General features: G+C 40.5%; 1 protein-coding gene across 6 annotated transcripts in view; it reads left to right on the top strand.

Annotated features, from left to right (window-relative positions):
• The window catches only part of TEX2 (testis expressed 2), a 118,542-nt gene that overhangs the window by 54,894 nt on the left and 47,797 nt on the right, over window positions 1-15,851 (top strand). The gene's annotated exons all lie outside the window — the stretch shown is intronic.

Here is a 15,851-nt window from a genome sequence, read left to right as displayed (position 1 = left end):
GAGAATTGCTTGGGCCTGGGGGCTGAGGCTGCAGTGAGCTGAGATTGCGCCACTGCACTCCAGCCTGGGTGACAGAGTGAGACTCTGTCTCAAAAATAATAATAATAATAATAATAAAATAAGTAACAGAGGTAGGCTTTGGAGCCTTTGTGTGTCCTCTTCCTGCTTTTCCCATGACACCTCTCTGCAGAAGGTTCATGCCTAGACCTGCCTGGAGAATTCCTTGTGTTACAGGAGATGTATGAAAAGGAGAACTTCGTTTCCCTGGAGCAATTTTGAACCTTAATTATTGGTTTTAATCTTTAGCTTTTCAAGTTCAAAGCTTGTTTGGCTTCTTAGTTAAATTAAAGGTATTATTCTCCCATCTATTTAAATGAGAATGCTCTAAAAATGGCAGCATGATGTCTCTATTGCAAAAAAAAAAAAAAAAAAAAAAAAAAAAAAGCTGGGGGTTGGGGAGAACTCTTTTAGGATCCAAAATAATATTTGTTTTTAAATTTCATTGACTTTTTTCCTTGTTCAAAGGAAATACATGGTTAATGTTTTAAAAACACAGGAAACCCAAAGAAAAAAAAATTTTTGATCACACTAGTGGAAGGGAATTACAGTTAATGATTTGGTATATATCCTAGTTTTTTGGGTTTTTAAAATTTCTGCATATATGAAGATATGCATCACATACATGCATACTCACCCACTCTTTTTGTTTTGATTTAATAGGATCATATATTTTGCAGTCTGACCTTTTTTCTTTCTTTCACATGGCAATATGTTATGACACTTTCTTCTTTAAGAGAAGCTGATGTTGAGTCTTGTGGATGTGACACCCTTAAGCTTAGCGTTAATAAATGAAGTGGAGCAAAAATGACTCACGCGTGGTTGCTGAGCTTTTTTTGATAGGGTGGTGCAGTGACTACCTGAAGTACGTGCTCTCCAAGTAAGTTCGTGCTAACTTTAGCAAGGAAAAATTGCGCTTATATTAACTCTAGTACCTAATGACTGACTGTGGCATTCAGTTTAAACTGGTTTGAGCACTGACTTGTCTTAGGAAGATTTTAATTTTAATCCAGTCAATCTTTAGTGTTTTTTTTCCTACCCTCTTCTCACATGTAAATTACTTAGTGTCAATCCAATCACTGTGATATGTTAAGAGTTTACTAACTACACAGGGTGCCGATGGAATGGGATTTTAATGTTATGGCACAGCCTGGTTGCTTTGATCTGATCACTGGAAGAAAAAGGCAACACTGTGATGCTGAGCACTGCAGTGGGCTAAGTGTTGGGTGTATTATCTCATTCAATCCTCGTCACAACCCTGTTCAGTTAGCGTATATGTGCTCATGCAGATGGAGGCCCACAGAAGTTAAGTTATTGCCCAAGGTCACACAGCTAGTGTGTGGTGGAGCCTTGTAGGACAGTGTTTTCTTTTAAGGAAGGTGTTTTGCCCACAGTGGCTAGGATAAACGTATTTGAATTTTCCTTGTAGAGAACAAGTACTTTAATGCTTTCATAGACTGACACCCCTAATCCAAGCAAACTGTCATAGACTAAGCATTTATTCTTCCTTATTGCTGTTTGGACAACTCTGATCACTTTGGTAATTCTTTTTTCATTCTTAGCCTTAACTTGTTTAGAATGGTTTCATTACTAAAGAGGAAAAGTATATTTTAGCCTGAAGTCTTTTGTTGGGTATGCGGTGTTGTTTTTAGAAACTGGGCTGAATGCATTCTCTATTTAGAAAAGGGACACTACTATGAATTAGAAGGATATGCTGTCTGTTACAAGCTAATTTCAAATGCAGATGTTCTTTGGACTTAGTTAATTTTACTGAATGGGAGATTATACTCTTGGGAACCGTTTTTAAACTATGGTACTTTAAAACATTTAGCAGCGTTGACATTAACTTTAGGACCCAAGTTTATTGTTATCTGTCTTCCCTAATATTCCATAAGCTTCATGAATGCATAGGCCCTGTCCATCTTGTTCATCTTGTATCCTCAGCACCTGCCACGTATTAGGTATGTTATAGGTAATTGTTGGCTGAATGGATGGGTAGATGAATGAAGGAGTGAGATTTTATCAGAAGATTTGAGCAGTGAGTTGGTATTGACCCTGTCATCTCCTGGTGATGTTGCTTTTTAAAAGAAATCCCTAGCTGGGCATGGTAGCCCACACCTGTAATCCCAGAGCTTTGGGAGGCTGAGGCAGAAGGATCACCTGAAGCCAGGAGTTTGAGACCAGCCTGGGCAACACAGCAAGATCCCATCTCTACAAAAAATTTAAAATAATTAGCCAGGTATGGTGGTGCATGCATGTGGTCCCAGCTACTCAGGAGGGTGAGGTGGGAGGATCACTTGAGTCCAGGAGTTTGAAGCTGCAGTGAGCCATGATAACACCACTGCACTCCAGCCTGGGTGACAGAATGAGACTCTGTCTCTAAAAAAATAAAATAAATCCTTGATGCTTGCTTTAAAAAAAAATAGGGTTTAATAGGAGTGATCTTTTAAGAAAATGAAAATAATTACTAAAAAGTAAAGCTTTTGGTTTGGCGTGGTGGCTCACCCCTGTAATCCCAGCACTTTGTAAGGCCAAGGCAGAGGATTGCTTGAGGTCAGGAGTTCAAGACCAGCCTGGGCAACATAGTGGGACCACCATCTCTATAAAAGTTTTGTTTAAAAAGCCAGGTGTGGTGGCGTAGCTTGCAGTCCCAGCCACTCGAGAGGCTGAGGCAGGAAGATCGCTTGAGCTCAGGGGGTCAAGGCTGCACTGAGCCGTGATCATGCCACCGCACTCCAGCCTGGGCAATAGAGTGTGACCCTGTCTCAAAAAAACAAACAAAAAAAACAAACAAAAACAAAACAGTAAAGCTTTTCCTAAGCTTTTTTTCTGAAAGTGGACAAGCCAAGACAGTCCATCTTTAACAGGATTTGAAGCTTGACATTTGTTGCTTAGAAATCGACTGGTGACAAGTCTGCTCTCCTGTGACCAGTGCTCACGCAGTGCTGCCCTCCTGAATGCAAAGGGAGTAGTAGAAAGGCAAATACTGGCCGGGTGCGGTGGCTCACGCCTGTAATCCCAGCACTTTGGGAGGCTGAGGCGGGTGGATCACGAGGTCAAGACATCGAGACCATCCTGGCTAACAGTGAAATCCTGTCTCTACTAAAAATACAAAAAAATTAGCTGGGCGTGGTGGCGGGTGCCTGTAGTCCCAGCTAGTCATGAGGCTGAGGCAGGAGAATGGCGTGAACCCGGGAGGCAGAGCTTGCAGTGAGCTGCGATCGCGCCACTGCCCTCCAGCCTGAGTGACAGAGTGAGACTCCGTCTCAAAAAAAAAAAGAAAAAAAAAAGGCAAATACTAAGTGGAGGATTGGAGAAATGGGCAGTGATGAGTTCCAGATTTCCACTCTGCCTCCAGGTTGATGGCTTTAAAGTGATGTAGGAGATAGGCCTTGGTTTCTTTATAAAACAGGCCTGTGAACTTGTTTCTAGGGCAAGCCAAAAGAGCCACTTCTTGAAAATGTTTGATTTCAGGGGATAAGTGAGCTGGTTTGAATTATTTTGTGTACATCTGATCCAATTTAGTTGGTATTTACAGAAGATGGTGCAATTCTTGAGGGAAGGTACGGAAGCCTTTTTAAAAAGCTCACCAATATGGAAGACTATAATACCTGCCTGCGACCAAGATCTCCAAGACAGGCCCAGCCCAGGACCGAGATCCCGCATGCTTTATGCCCTAAGAGGACTCCATATATGAGCTGTGAACCAGTCAGGCAGTGAGCTGGGTGCTCAGGAACTGTTTTAGGAGACCATGTGGTTTTGAACCTCTGAGCCGTATAAGTTCTCACTGATGGGTCCAGGAACTGCTTGCAGCCAGACTGGACTAAGAGTCTTGCTCCTTTACTGGTTCCATGAACAGTTCAAGGAGCATTGCAGTTTTTCTTCTGTGTAACTTCACATGCTGAGGAAAGAATGGAGAAAAGGAAAGTTTTTGTGTACTTTATCAGGGTCCTCACTGCAGACATATGTATTTATATATGATGCTGCAGCAGTGATGCATTTATGGGATGACAAACCAAAAAGACCAATTTGCAGCCAAGTAGTAGCTAATCTCAAAGACTGTTGTGTGGTTGTCTAGGCCCTATGGTACTCCGCCGTCTCCCCCTCTGAACCCATTTGATCAGCAGCTGTACTGTCTAGAATATAAGTAAAAAAGAGGCCGGGTGTGATGGCTCACGCCTGTAATCCCAGCACTTTAGGAGGCTGAGGTGGGTGGATCATGTGAGGTCAGGAGTTCAAGACCAGCCTGGCCAACATGGTGGAACCCCCTTCTCTGCTAAAAATACAAAATTAGCCGGGTGTGGTGGGGCATGCGTGTAATCCTAGCTACTTGGGAGGCTGAGGCAGGCGAATTGCTTGAACCTGGGAGGTGGAGGTTGCAGTGAGCTGAGATCGCACCACTGTACTCTTATTGCCTGGGCAACAAGAACGAAACTCCGTCTCAAAAAAAAAAAAAAAGTAAGACCTCTATGTGGCCAAAGAGCTGTCACAAAGTCCACAGAAGAATTCTTAGGACCTCCAAAGCTTGCTTGTTCTTAGTATGTTGGAGTTCATAGCTGATGAGAAGCAGCAAATAGGAGAAAGGTTGCTACAGGCATTCAACAGGAAGTGGCATGTGAATGCATGAAAGCAAAGGCCAATACCAAAATGTGAGAAGAAGCTCATAGGACTTAGAGCATGGTGGGCTGGGCAGGTTAGCTCAAGGCAAAGAGCCTCGTGTGTGCCACAGACCAAGGGCATCCCTGTAGTGACACACCCCCTGTGTGGTAGCCTTCAGGAGTTCTTATGTTGGGTGACTGTCTAGATGCCCTAAGCTGGGGACCTTGGGAAAGGGTGGGTTTGGGCACGGGGAAAATGGGGCATTTAGAGTCAGCAAACTGCACTTGGTATGTTTGCTTAGCCAAATCAGATGGTCCCTTGCCCAGGATTATTTTTAATTCAGAGCCATTCCTGTTGCACACTAACTTTCTACATGTTTATAATGAAAAGCTTCCTGAAGATTTCATAAGGGTCTTGGATTTATGTTTGAGTATATGACTCAGATGCAATTTTGAATTATATTCACGAGCAAATTCTTTATCTCAGATTTATAAACCACCAGCAGAACACAGCAGTAGCATATTGGTTTCCAGAGTGATAATCCAACTCTTTTTTAAAGATATGGCCTGCAAGTTTGACTAAAATTATATTTAGGCCATTGCAGAAACTAATAGAAATGGATTTTGGAGAACTTTTTTTTCTTTAGATTGTGTCACATGTAGATATTTAATAAGAGGGATAGGTTTTAAAAATAGGTTCCCTGAATATAGGCTTTGGTTTTGATATATAAAAGAATAATTTTGGGGGGAGGACATGATAATTTTGAGAAGAAATTCCAATTTGTAAATTTAATCTCAATTTCTTGAAATTCTTTCAAGAAATTAGAGTAAGCAAGTCTTTAGGAGAAAATGGCCATTACATGCAGCCCAAAGAGACTTGGATTGCTTTTTGTTGGTCTCTTATAACTTAGAGTAAGGACAAGAAATGTGAGTGCATTTCTTTCTATATTATACTTTACTGAAAATATCCTGCCCCTATAATGGGTTACCTGAGTTTTTATGTATGGTTTTTATAAACATGGCTATTTCCCAGTGCCCCTTGTAGAATAGTTTTCAGGTGAGATGTTTGTTTGTTTGTATGTTTGTTTGTTTTGCCTCGCTCTGTCACTCAGGCTAGAGTGCAGTGGCACAATCTTGGCTCACTGCAACCTCTGCCTCCCGGGTTCAGGCAATTCTCCTGCCTCAGCCTCCAGAGTTGCTGGGATTACATGTGCGCATCACCACGCACGGCTAATCAGTGAGATGTTTTGATGCAGGCAGCCCTCACTTACCAGAAGGTACCCCTTGTGTTGAAGTTGGAGAGGCAGCTGTGTGGAACGTGCTTCCTGAATTCCATAGGAACAATATGGTTAAGGATGTCAGGTAGTCCCAAAATGACTTTTTTGAACTTTCATTTTTTAAACTATTTATTGATGAAAATATTAAATACAGACAAAAGTAGAGGCAATAGTAAAATGAACCCCCCATGTGCCTGACACCCACTTTCAACAATTGTCAACATTTTGCCAGTTTTTCACTCAATTCATTAACTTATGGCATGGCTGAATTGTAATTCTGGTTACCTATATATAAGTACAGTTTTTAGCATCCTGAAAATGCCTTCTGAACTCTGTAAGAAAAGTACCAAAAACATCGAAGATTCTTATTGTAATTATTGTTCAATAATTAGCCGTTAAGAAGAGGTTTGCTGTACTCCAAAGATGAGTTTGCCAGCAAGATGGTTCTAGGGCATGAGCGTGTTTTTTTGTGGGTGCCCAGGCCATAGTTGTTGACTCACTGTTTTCATTCCATTGCTTCTTTCAGTGGTGTTCAAATGGGTTGCAGAAGACACTAATCAAGAAGAAAATAGTAAAGTTTCCGTCTGTATCAGTCTGTGCTCTTTCTAGTTGAGAAAGTAAATAAGCCTTGCTGATATTTAACATACAGATGACCATATATTGACTTTTGGCCAAAAACCTTGGAAATTATCAGTAAGACTCTGAAATACAGATTTACACTCAGGATCATCAACAGTGATCCTCACCTTGAGTGTATGTATTGTGCCTTAAGGTGTCAGCTGAAGATAGTACAAAGCTGTCATACTGGAAAAACTAAAAATTATCAAAAGGATAATTATTTCATCTTTTGCTCTTTATTTCTATTCTGTACTTTATATAAAAGCTGTATATGTTGGAACATGTGTATAACTTATAAGTAAAGGTATATATTTGTACATACCCAAAAAGTTGTTTGATAGAATGCGTGATCTGAAAAATGACAGAGGCTGCTAATTTATTTGCTTGCTGATCTATTTATCTTACAATTTTAACCCTTGTTAATATGATTTAATGTTTATCATGTATTAATGTAACTCAGACCTTGGTCATTTCAGTGGTTCATCTGAGATCATTTTACCTTTCTAATTTGAATCCACGTTATCTCCTATTCTATTACTGTCTGTCAGTGCATTATAATTTCAAAAATGTTCTATGGCCACCTGAGTTTGGGAGATTCTGCACTGGAGGATAGGAGAGCAGGATAAAGCTGTGGCTTTAGCCCTGACTCCAGTGCTTCTAGTGTCACTGCTGGGAAGGTGACCTTGAAGCAGGCAGTTGGAGGATGTGGACGGTATTAATGGCACTTCCCTCCCCTAATGGGCTTTCTTTCTTTTCTTTTTTTAATGTTCTTTATAGTGTCTTTGAGCAGCATTTATTTTGAATGTTGACTCCCTGCCTAAGGCTATCATTTATAGTATGAATTCTGGATGTCTGTGGGTCTGCTTGCCTTTCATGGGTAAAATCAAATTTGTATCTCAGGACCTATAAAGTTTATTAGACGGTCCCACCCCTGCCATATTCTCAAACTCCATGATCTATGGTGCTGTGTTTCTGATACTGATGATGCTGGTCCTAAACCATTAATACATCAAAAAAGGTTTAGGCCTGGTAAAGACAAAATCCTGCTTATGTTTTAGTTTTGGAGACAGAGAGTAATTACCTTTTTATGTGCTTCAGAGATGATTTTCAACAGGAGGGGCCTCAGGCCCTGGCTCTATTCTTGTGTAGGATTTGCTCCTTCCCTGATACACTTGATGAAGCAATGATACAGGGATCTGAATGACAGGTGGACTGAAATGCCAGCACAGCCACATGTCAGCAGGGTGAAAACATGCTGCATTGTTACTGCTGTCAGCCAGGCACACAGTGCCTGAATTCTCATCACTTCCTCGGGCTATAGGGCTGGCACTTTTCTCTGGTCAGCTCAGTATCAAGCTGAGCAATAGAGCATTGGCCTTGAACTTCTGATTGGCACTGTAACTGAAAGCACGGTAGTAGTTCTTCCAGACTTTATTATTTTGCAAAAGGTTAATTGCAGCTTTTAATCTTTTAAAATATTAAATGGCCCCTTTATAGATTGTGGTTTTGTACTTTCAGCCATACGTGGCTTCTAAATCCAGCAGAGAATTGAGAGAAACCCCTGACCTTTTACAAATGCCATCACAGGACCAGTCTGTGGGCCAGACAGCTGCAGCCTGGCTGACTGGGTCATTGTCCCCAGCGGGGTGCACTGTGTCCATTTTAACAGCTCCAGCTTCAGAAAGAAACAAAGCTTGTCTGAGTCACTTTAGTGTGGGTTGAGAGCATCTCAGAGTTTTCGGTTGAGCTGTTGAAATGGAATGTTGCTATCTATATGCCATATCTCTCTATACCCATTCCCATGTCTCATAACAAGGTTGGATGAATACTTTACCTGGTAAGAAATTCAGGCTTAAGAATTTTAGAACAGCTGAGCAGTGGATAGTTGGGCACTATATGGAGAACAGGATGAAGACCTTGGAGTTGCTGCTTCTCTCAAGATTCGACAATTGCTGAAATCTGGAAATTTCATTTGCAGCTTAATCCAGGGACTTGGTCAGATCCTGGGTTGGGGGAAATGGCTGATTGATGGTATCAAAAGGTGATTAGGTTTGCACTGGGAAATTGCTTTCTGCAAGAGCAACCTGGTTTCAGGTCAGTAGGAGTGTGAGGGGGCAGAATTAGGGAGGCTTGGAGGAAAGTTGTGCCTCAGCCTCTTGTCCTGAGCCTCCCTAAGGCCCGTCTGCAACCTGGTTCCTGACAGTGGGGTCAAGTAGCAACTCCTGTGATCCTCTCAAGATTTCCTGTCAAAGCCTGTAGTGTTCTGGAAAGAGCCTTAGATAGAGGGCAGGAAACATGGGCTCCAGTCACAATACCCCTCTCTGCTCTAGATAAGACTTAGCCCATCCGATTTCTGTCCTGAAAATCTTTGGTTTCTGGGGTTATTTTCTTGTTCTCTGCTATTTTGTGCATTTTTACCTTGGTTTTTCTTTTTTAGAAGAGTGACCAAGTCTTCTAAGTAACCTCTACAGCTCCTTGCACTTATTAGGGCGTCAGCTTCTTCCTTTGCTTGTTGGTCTCACACAGCTAGCACTGTACTTATAAGCTGTGAGGGGCTCGCTAGCCTTCCTGCTTACTCCTGCTTCCCATAGATTTCATTTAATCCTCACAGCCACCTCTGAATTAGGCTTCCCTCATGTATTCAGTCAACAAACATTTGTTACAGTTGTGGTTGGCAGACATGATGATCCCTGCTCTTGTGGAGTTTATAACTCAGTTTAATAAACCAGGTAGTTAACAGATACAGTGATGGGAGAGTACCAGAGAACTGAGCCTAGGTGAGGAGGGAGGCTTCCTAGGAGAAGTGCCGTCTTTGCCATGACCTGAGGGGTGACTAGGCACAAGCCAGACTGCAGGTGGGGCCGTGCCATGGAGCTGAGATAGCATCCCACACCTTGGAGTCAGGAACACTTGGTTTGAGTCCCAGATTTGCCACTCTGTAGACATTGGAAGGCAAATCACATCCCCTCTCTCACCACTTTTCTTACCTGTAAAATCGTAGGGAATTGACAGAAATACAGGAGATAATGCACCTGGGGTACCTGGGCCATAAGGTGAACTTAAATGTCAGCTATTATTATGAATAGTAATGTTAGTGTTTAAAAAACCATATGCTTATGATTTCTTTATAAACTCTAAACAAATTGTACCTTAATAAACTGTCAGTAGGAGAAAAATCATTATGGCTTGAGCAGAGGGTGAGGTGTAGGGGCCAGGGAGGCATGAAACTGGGCAGTAAGCCACCTGGACCCTTTTACAGGTGAGCAAAGCAAGTGTCTGAGGGATAAGCATCACCTACCTTGGCAGGAGGTAAGTGGTGCAGGCATGATTGGAACCCAGGTCTGTCAGATTCCCAGTACTTCTGCTAAGGTAGGTGAGTTGGTTTCAGCGCATGTGTTTTGACCAGCAGTCTTTTGTGTAATTGGATACGATCAGTGTAGGGTCTCATTTAGGCTAACAAATGATTGTTCACAATAAATGTGTAATTCAAATCCTGATTTGTGTGCTGTGTTTATTTGTTTTTTAGCAGCTGTGGACTTTAGCATCTGATGAATCTTTAACACAAAGATAGGAACATGGTAGTTCAGGAAGGAGGAAATTTGAAGATAAAAGGGAAGGAGAAACCACAGCAGCTGGTGATTCTGAAAAGATGGGGGTAGGGAGAAGAAGGGCCTAGCCAAGCCCAAGCAGAATAAAGGAATTTGGGTCCCCTCCAGGCTTTCGCAAGAGAAGGAAAGCATCTCCTAGATTCTCTTTCTATGCCTACCTACTTCTTGCCTCTCACTTCTGCCTCCTGCAGTGCAGCAGGTAAGGTTTTGTGCTTTTGAACTGTGTAGGTAGGACTTGAAACTCCCTTCTCTCTTTCACATTCTTCTGAATCAGGTTGTTCTGGGATTCCTGAATTTGGCAAGTGGTAGAGGATGACCTTTATCTGTCAGAGCTGTCAGCAAAGAAGGTAATTGCATACTCATCTCAGAACTGTGCCCATGTGTGAGCGAGCACACAGGCTGCAGCCAGCAAGAACTCCACAGTGGCTGTTCTTCAGCTAAGGTGGTAGCTCAGGTTGCTGGGTTGAATGCCTGGCTTTGTGGCTAAAAACCGAATCCCTGAAGCACTGTGGAAATGGTTGCTCTTGTTATCCAGGGACAGGAATTTTCCTAGGAATAATAATTGAGTAGCAGTTGGTTAGACTGGGGCAGAGTAACAGCTCAGCACCTGAAACTGACCTGTGAACAGATGAGCTGGTGTATGTATCTCAACACACATGCCTGTATGTCTTGTTTTGTTTTCTAAATCTAAAAATCAAAAGAATAAGCTAAAAAAATGATATGTTTGTCTATTAATTATCTTAATTTTCCTATAGAACTATGAGTTTTTCAAAAGCCTCCTACATAGAATACTCTTATTAATATTTCTGAGTTTTTAATATTGCAGGTTAACTTTTAAAAGGGATTTTGAATTTCTACAATAGATGATTTCATTAGGTGATTACTTAGATTATCTTCTCTCATTTAATTATGCAAAGCATCTAATAAAATGGCAGAAAACTGCCATGTACTGAATGACTGTCTCTTATCACTAAGACTGAGTGTGTTGAAAGCATGCACAAGAAGAGAAAGGAAGGCTTTGCCCATTCTATTCATAGTTGAGCCAAGGGTCTAGGGCTAAAAAGCTTGAACCCAATAACTGGCCCTGAACTGTCTCTTATATACTAGTCCGGAGCCCTATGTGGCTGTTGAGCCCTTGAAGTGTAGCTAGTTGGAATCAAGATGTGTTCTAAGCGTAAAGTATGCACTGGATTCTGAAGACTTGGTATGAAACAATGTAAAATACCAGTAATAATTTTTAATATTGATTACATGTTGAAATCATAATTTTGATATGAATTTAAATAAAATACATTGTTTAAATTAATTTTACCTGCTTTTTCTTTCTTAATGTGGCTCTTAGACCATTTAAAATTACACATTTTCAGCAAGGCGCAGTGGCTTACGCCTGTAATCCCAGCACTTTGGGAGGCCAAGGTGGGTGGATCACTTGAGGTCAGGAGTTTGAGACCAGCCTGGCCAACATGGTGAAACTCCATCTCTACTAAAAATACGAAAATTAGCCGGGCGTGGTGGCACACACCTGTAATCCCAGCTATTCAGGAGACTGAGGCAGGAGAATCGCTTGAACCCAGGAGGTGCAGGTTGCAGTGAGCCAAGGTAACGCCACTGCACTCCAGCCTAGGCAACAGAGCAAGACTCCATCTCAAAAAAATAAAATAAAAATAAAATTACATATTTTCATGATCACATTTATGGCTCACATTATATTAATATTTCCATTGTACAGCACCTCCCTGGACAAGTCTGCATTTTCTGATTTAGGAAAGACGAAATGAAAGCAATTGGAGAGAAACAACTTTTATCCCTAAGTTTCTCTTATTCATAAATCAGATAATTAACCTGTACAATCCCAGCAGTTTCAAATGGGAAAAATCCCCACAGCTTACTTTACTCTATTTCTCAGAGACTGTCCTTTTCTTGGAGAACAGTTTCATGTAATATAATACTTGTCTTTTTTTTCTCCTTTAGCCCTTCTAGTCTGGTGGTGAGTGGTTGATAAATATAATGCAGGGATTTTTGTCTGAAATTCCAGTATCATGTTAATCCTTTTTTTCTCATTTGGTGCCAGTATCATGTTAATTCTACTGGCTTTTGTACATGTATCTGTAATTCTATATACCTGGAAATAACGAAAAATATTTTATATGGTGATTTGTTGCAGTAATGTCTATCTTATATCAAATTGTGATTATCATAATTCAAAAACAGCCATTAAATAAATGCTGAGCATCTCAGCTTAGGTATTAGGATGGACGAAAGCAGTATCACACATAATCCATATTCTCAAGTAGCCTCTACTCTAGCCAGCAGATGTATGCTCAGAGTGAAATGATTCAAGAAGAGCAATTGCATGCAGGGACTGTATGGCCAAATGGCTCATAAATGACACTGATAGCAAGTGGCTGTTTTGATCTAATAGAGTTCTCATCAGCTCCAACTCCCCCCCCCCGCCCTTCATGGATTCTTCTTGGTTTTAGTAGCTCTGCAAGCATAAACAACCTCTGAAGTATCTTAGAAAAACGATTATATCTGCTTCAAGTTCTTTATTAATCTAGTTGCCTTTAGAACTTTAGCCCTGGTAAACCTGTTATATATGTAAGACAGTATTTTCTGCAACCAAATTGGATAAGAAGAAAGCTGTGTGTTCTGTGTCAGGAGATCTTTGGTGAAAATGGTTGTGCTTAAAAAGACAAATAAATATATTTATAGAAAACCCTACTCAACAGCAGAATGCATTTTTTTCAACTGCACTTGGAACCAAGATAGACCATATAACAAGCTTAAAAGAATTGAAATTATACAAAGCCTGTTTCCTATTATGAAATTACACTAAAAACCAGTAAGAAAGATATCTGAAAATTTCTCAAATATTTGGAAATTAAGCAAAATACTTCTAAACAGCCTGTGGGCCTAAAGATAAAGTCATAAGGGAAAATAGAAAATATTTTTAACGGAAGGAAACTGAAAATACAACCTATCAGAAATTGCAGGTAATACAGTGCCTAGAGGGAAATTAATAGTATTAAAAGCTTGTTAGAGGATGGGTGTGGTAGTTCATGCATGTAATCCCAGCACTTTGGGAGGCCAAGGTGGGAGAACTGCTTGAGACCAAGAGTTCAAGACCAGCTTGGGCAACATAGCAAGACTCCATTTCTACAAAGAACTTTTTTAAAAAATTAGCTTGGTGTAGTGACACATATCTGTAGCCCTTGCTACTTGGGAGGCTGAGGTGGGAGGATTAATTGAGCCCAGGAGTTCCAGGTTACAGTAAGTTATGATTGTGCCACTGCAGTACAGCCAGGATGACAGAGAAAGACCCTGTCTCAAATACATAGATGATAGATACATACATATATACATATATATGTGCATACATACATACGAAAAGAAAGATTTGAGAGAAGCACAAATTACCAGTGTCAGGACTGAAAGAGGGGGCATCACCATAGACACTACAGATATTCACAGGATTACAGGGAAATATTGTAAACAACATTATGCCCAGAAATTGGACAACATAGATAAAATAGATAAACTCTTTGAAAGATACAAACCAAAGCTTACTCAAGAAGAAATAGATAACCTAAATAGTCCAACAGCAAGTAAAGAAATTGAATTCATAGTTTGGGACCTTTCTGCAAGGAAAAATCTAGGCCCAGATAGCTTCATGGGCAAATGCTATCAAACCTTTAAGGAAGAAATATTATTAATTCTACACAAACTTCCAGAAAATAGAGAAGAGGGAACACTTCCCAAATGCACTTACCTGCATTTTCTGAGGCTCATTAATACCAAAAAACACTGCAAGAAAACTATAGACTATTTTCCTTCATGAACTTAGAGGGACAAATGAACAAAATATCAGCAAAGTGTTATGCTGGTAAACTGGCTCTCCAAAAAAAAAAAAAAATCTTGATTTGACTATTCCCTGATTTCCGTGATGTAGCAACTCCCACTGTTGCCAGTTGAAAGCTACCAACGTGAAGTCACTGAACATGGAGTTAGGAAGAGATGTGTAGAATCCGTTCTTGTGAGCTGATACAGCCCAATTTCAGCACATCATGACTCATACATCCTTAATCCTGAGAATGCAAGACTGGTTCAACATTTGAAAGTCAATGAATGTAATTTGCCATAAGAACAGACTAAAGAAAAAGACAAAAAAACTGTGAGCCAAAGAAAGTACTTAGTTCTACATTTAGCAAAAATACACCCACCCAAACGGATGCTCTGACAATACAGTCCACTTCAGGCCCCACTGTGATCTGTAATTGTCATCTTTTTCTCTTCATTGCTCTGATTGTTGCTGTTTCCTCACAAACGCCTCTTCCCATGGCCACTGCTTGCTCACTCAATATTGTTGAATAGATGCTGCTCCTGTCCGGTGATTCTTTGGGAGGAGGGAGAGAACCTCCTAGCTCAGGCCAAAACATCTACTGAGGTATATAAATCCATATAATTGGCTCATAAGTTTCACACTCTTTCCCCCATGACAAAGAGATATGTTTGTCCATTTTTCCTTCCACTTCACACTTAGGTGCTCTGTTTGTGACAACTTGTCTCTATTATGTTTACTACAGTGGGGTCATAGGATACGGGAATGAAGACCTAATTCTCTACTCTTTTGGAGGCACCTTTGGATCAAGAATCCTGTCCTTTTAAAAAATCTTTGTCCCAACTCCTAACCCATTGCTTCGCACATAGATTCAATGCGTGTTTTAATAAAAGGATGAATGAAAGAATTCTGAGGAGTCCTCATTCTCATAGGCTTTCAATTCGAGACTTTAGTGTGAGACTCAAATACTTAGCATGGAAATGGCTATTGCTTGAAAAGAATGACAGTCCCAGCTCCCATGTAGTGAGCTTTAGCATCTCTCTGCTCATTACAAAGACATGTATTTTTAAAAAGTTGGGGAGAGTAGGAAGATATCAATTAAAACTCCCCAGAGGACTTCTTTTGTGAGATCTGGGCTACTCATAACCTGAAAAAGTATTTGAGGCAGGAGAAGTGTTCAGTGATGAATGATGATGACAGCTATGAGATTAGCTTTAACACAGTGTATAGTGTATTAGGCTTTTGTGTATGTATTTTTTGTCATACATTTCAGTGTTTGCTCTTTTAAAAAATCAAGATATGTAACACAAAATCATTTATGTCCAATTTGGCAGGGGGACCTGGAGCACAATTTTACCCATTTAAGTTACTATGTATCTTTGAATTTTGATATATTATTGATTATATTTACGATATATTTAATGCCTAATTCTCAATCATCTGCTTTACTGCATGGTTTCAATGAGGTACATATTGTAGTGCAACAGAAGTGGAGAGGCAGTTCTCTGAGTCCTGTGATAACATGAATTAATACCTGAAATTTCAAAGATTCCAACTGGGCTGGGAAGAGCATGTGTTTAGCTAATTAAGAAGGCCAGACTGGGTGGGATTAATCACCCCAAAGGAGGTCAGGCAGAGAGGCTTGCTCAGTCACATGAACAAATCTTCTGAGTTTCCTGATGTGCTTATAAGCTTTAAAAAAAGAAAGAACCTTTTATTTAGGATAATGAACATTGCCATTTTTCCTCCAAATCCAGATTTTTGGTTATCAAAAACCTCCTCAGTTCCAGTTATCCTCCCAGCTAAGCACTTCTCTTTGCAACCTGTAGTCATTGGTGAGCTGATATCTGTGTCG

The sequence above is a fragment of the Pan paniscus genome, chromosome 19 (genome assembly GCF_029289425.2).
Source record: "Pan paniscus chromosome 19, NHGRI_mPanPan1-v2.0_pri, whole genome shotgun sequence".
Taxonomy (NCBI): Eukaryota; Metazoa; Chordata; class Mammalia; order Primates; family Hominidae; genus Pan; species Pan paniscus.
This window is presented reverse-complemented; position numbering and strand designations above follow the sequence as displayed.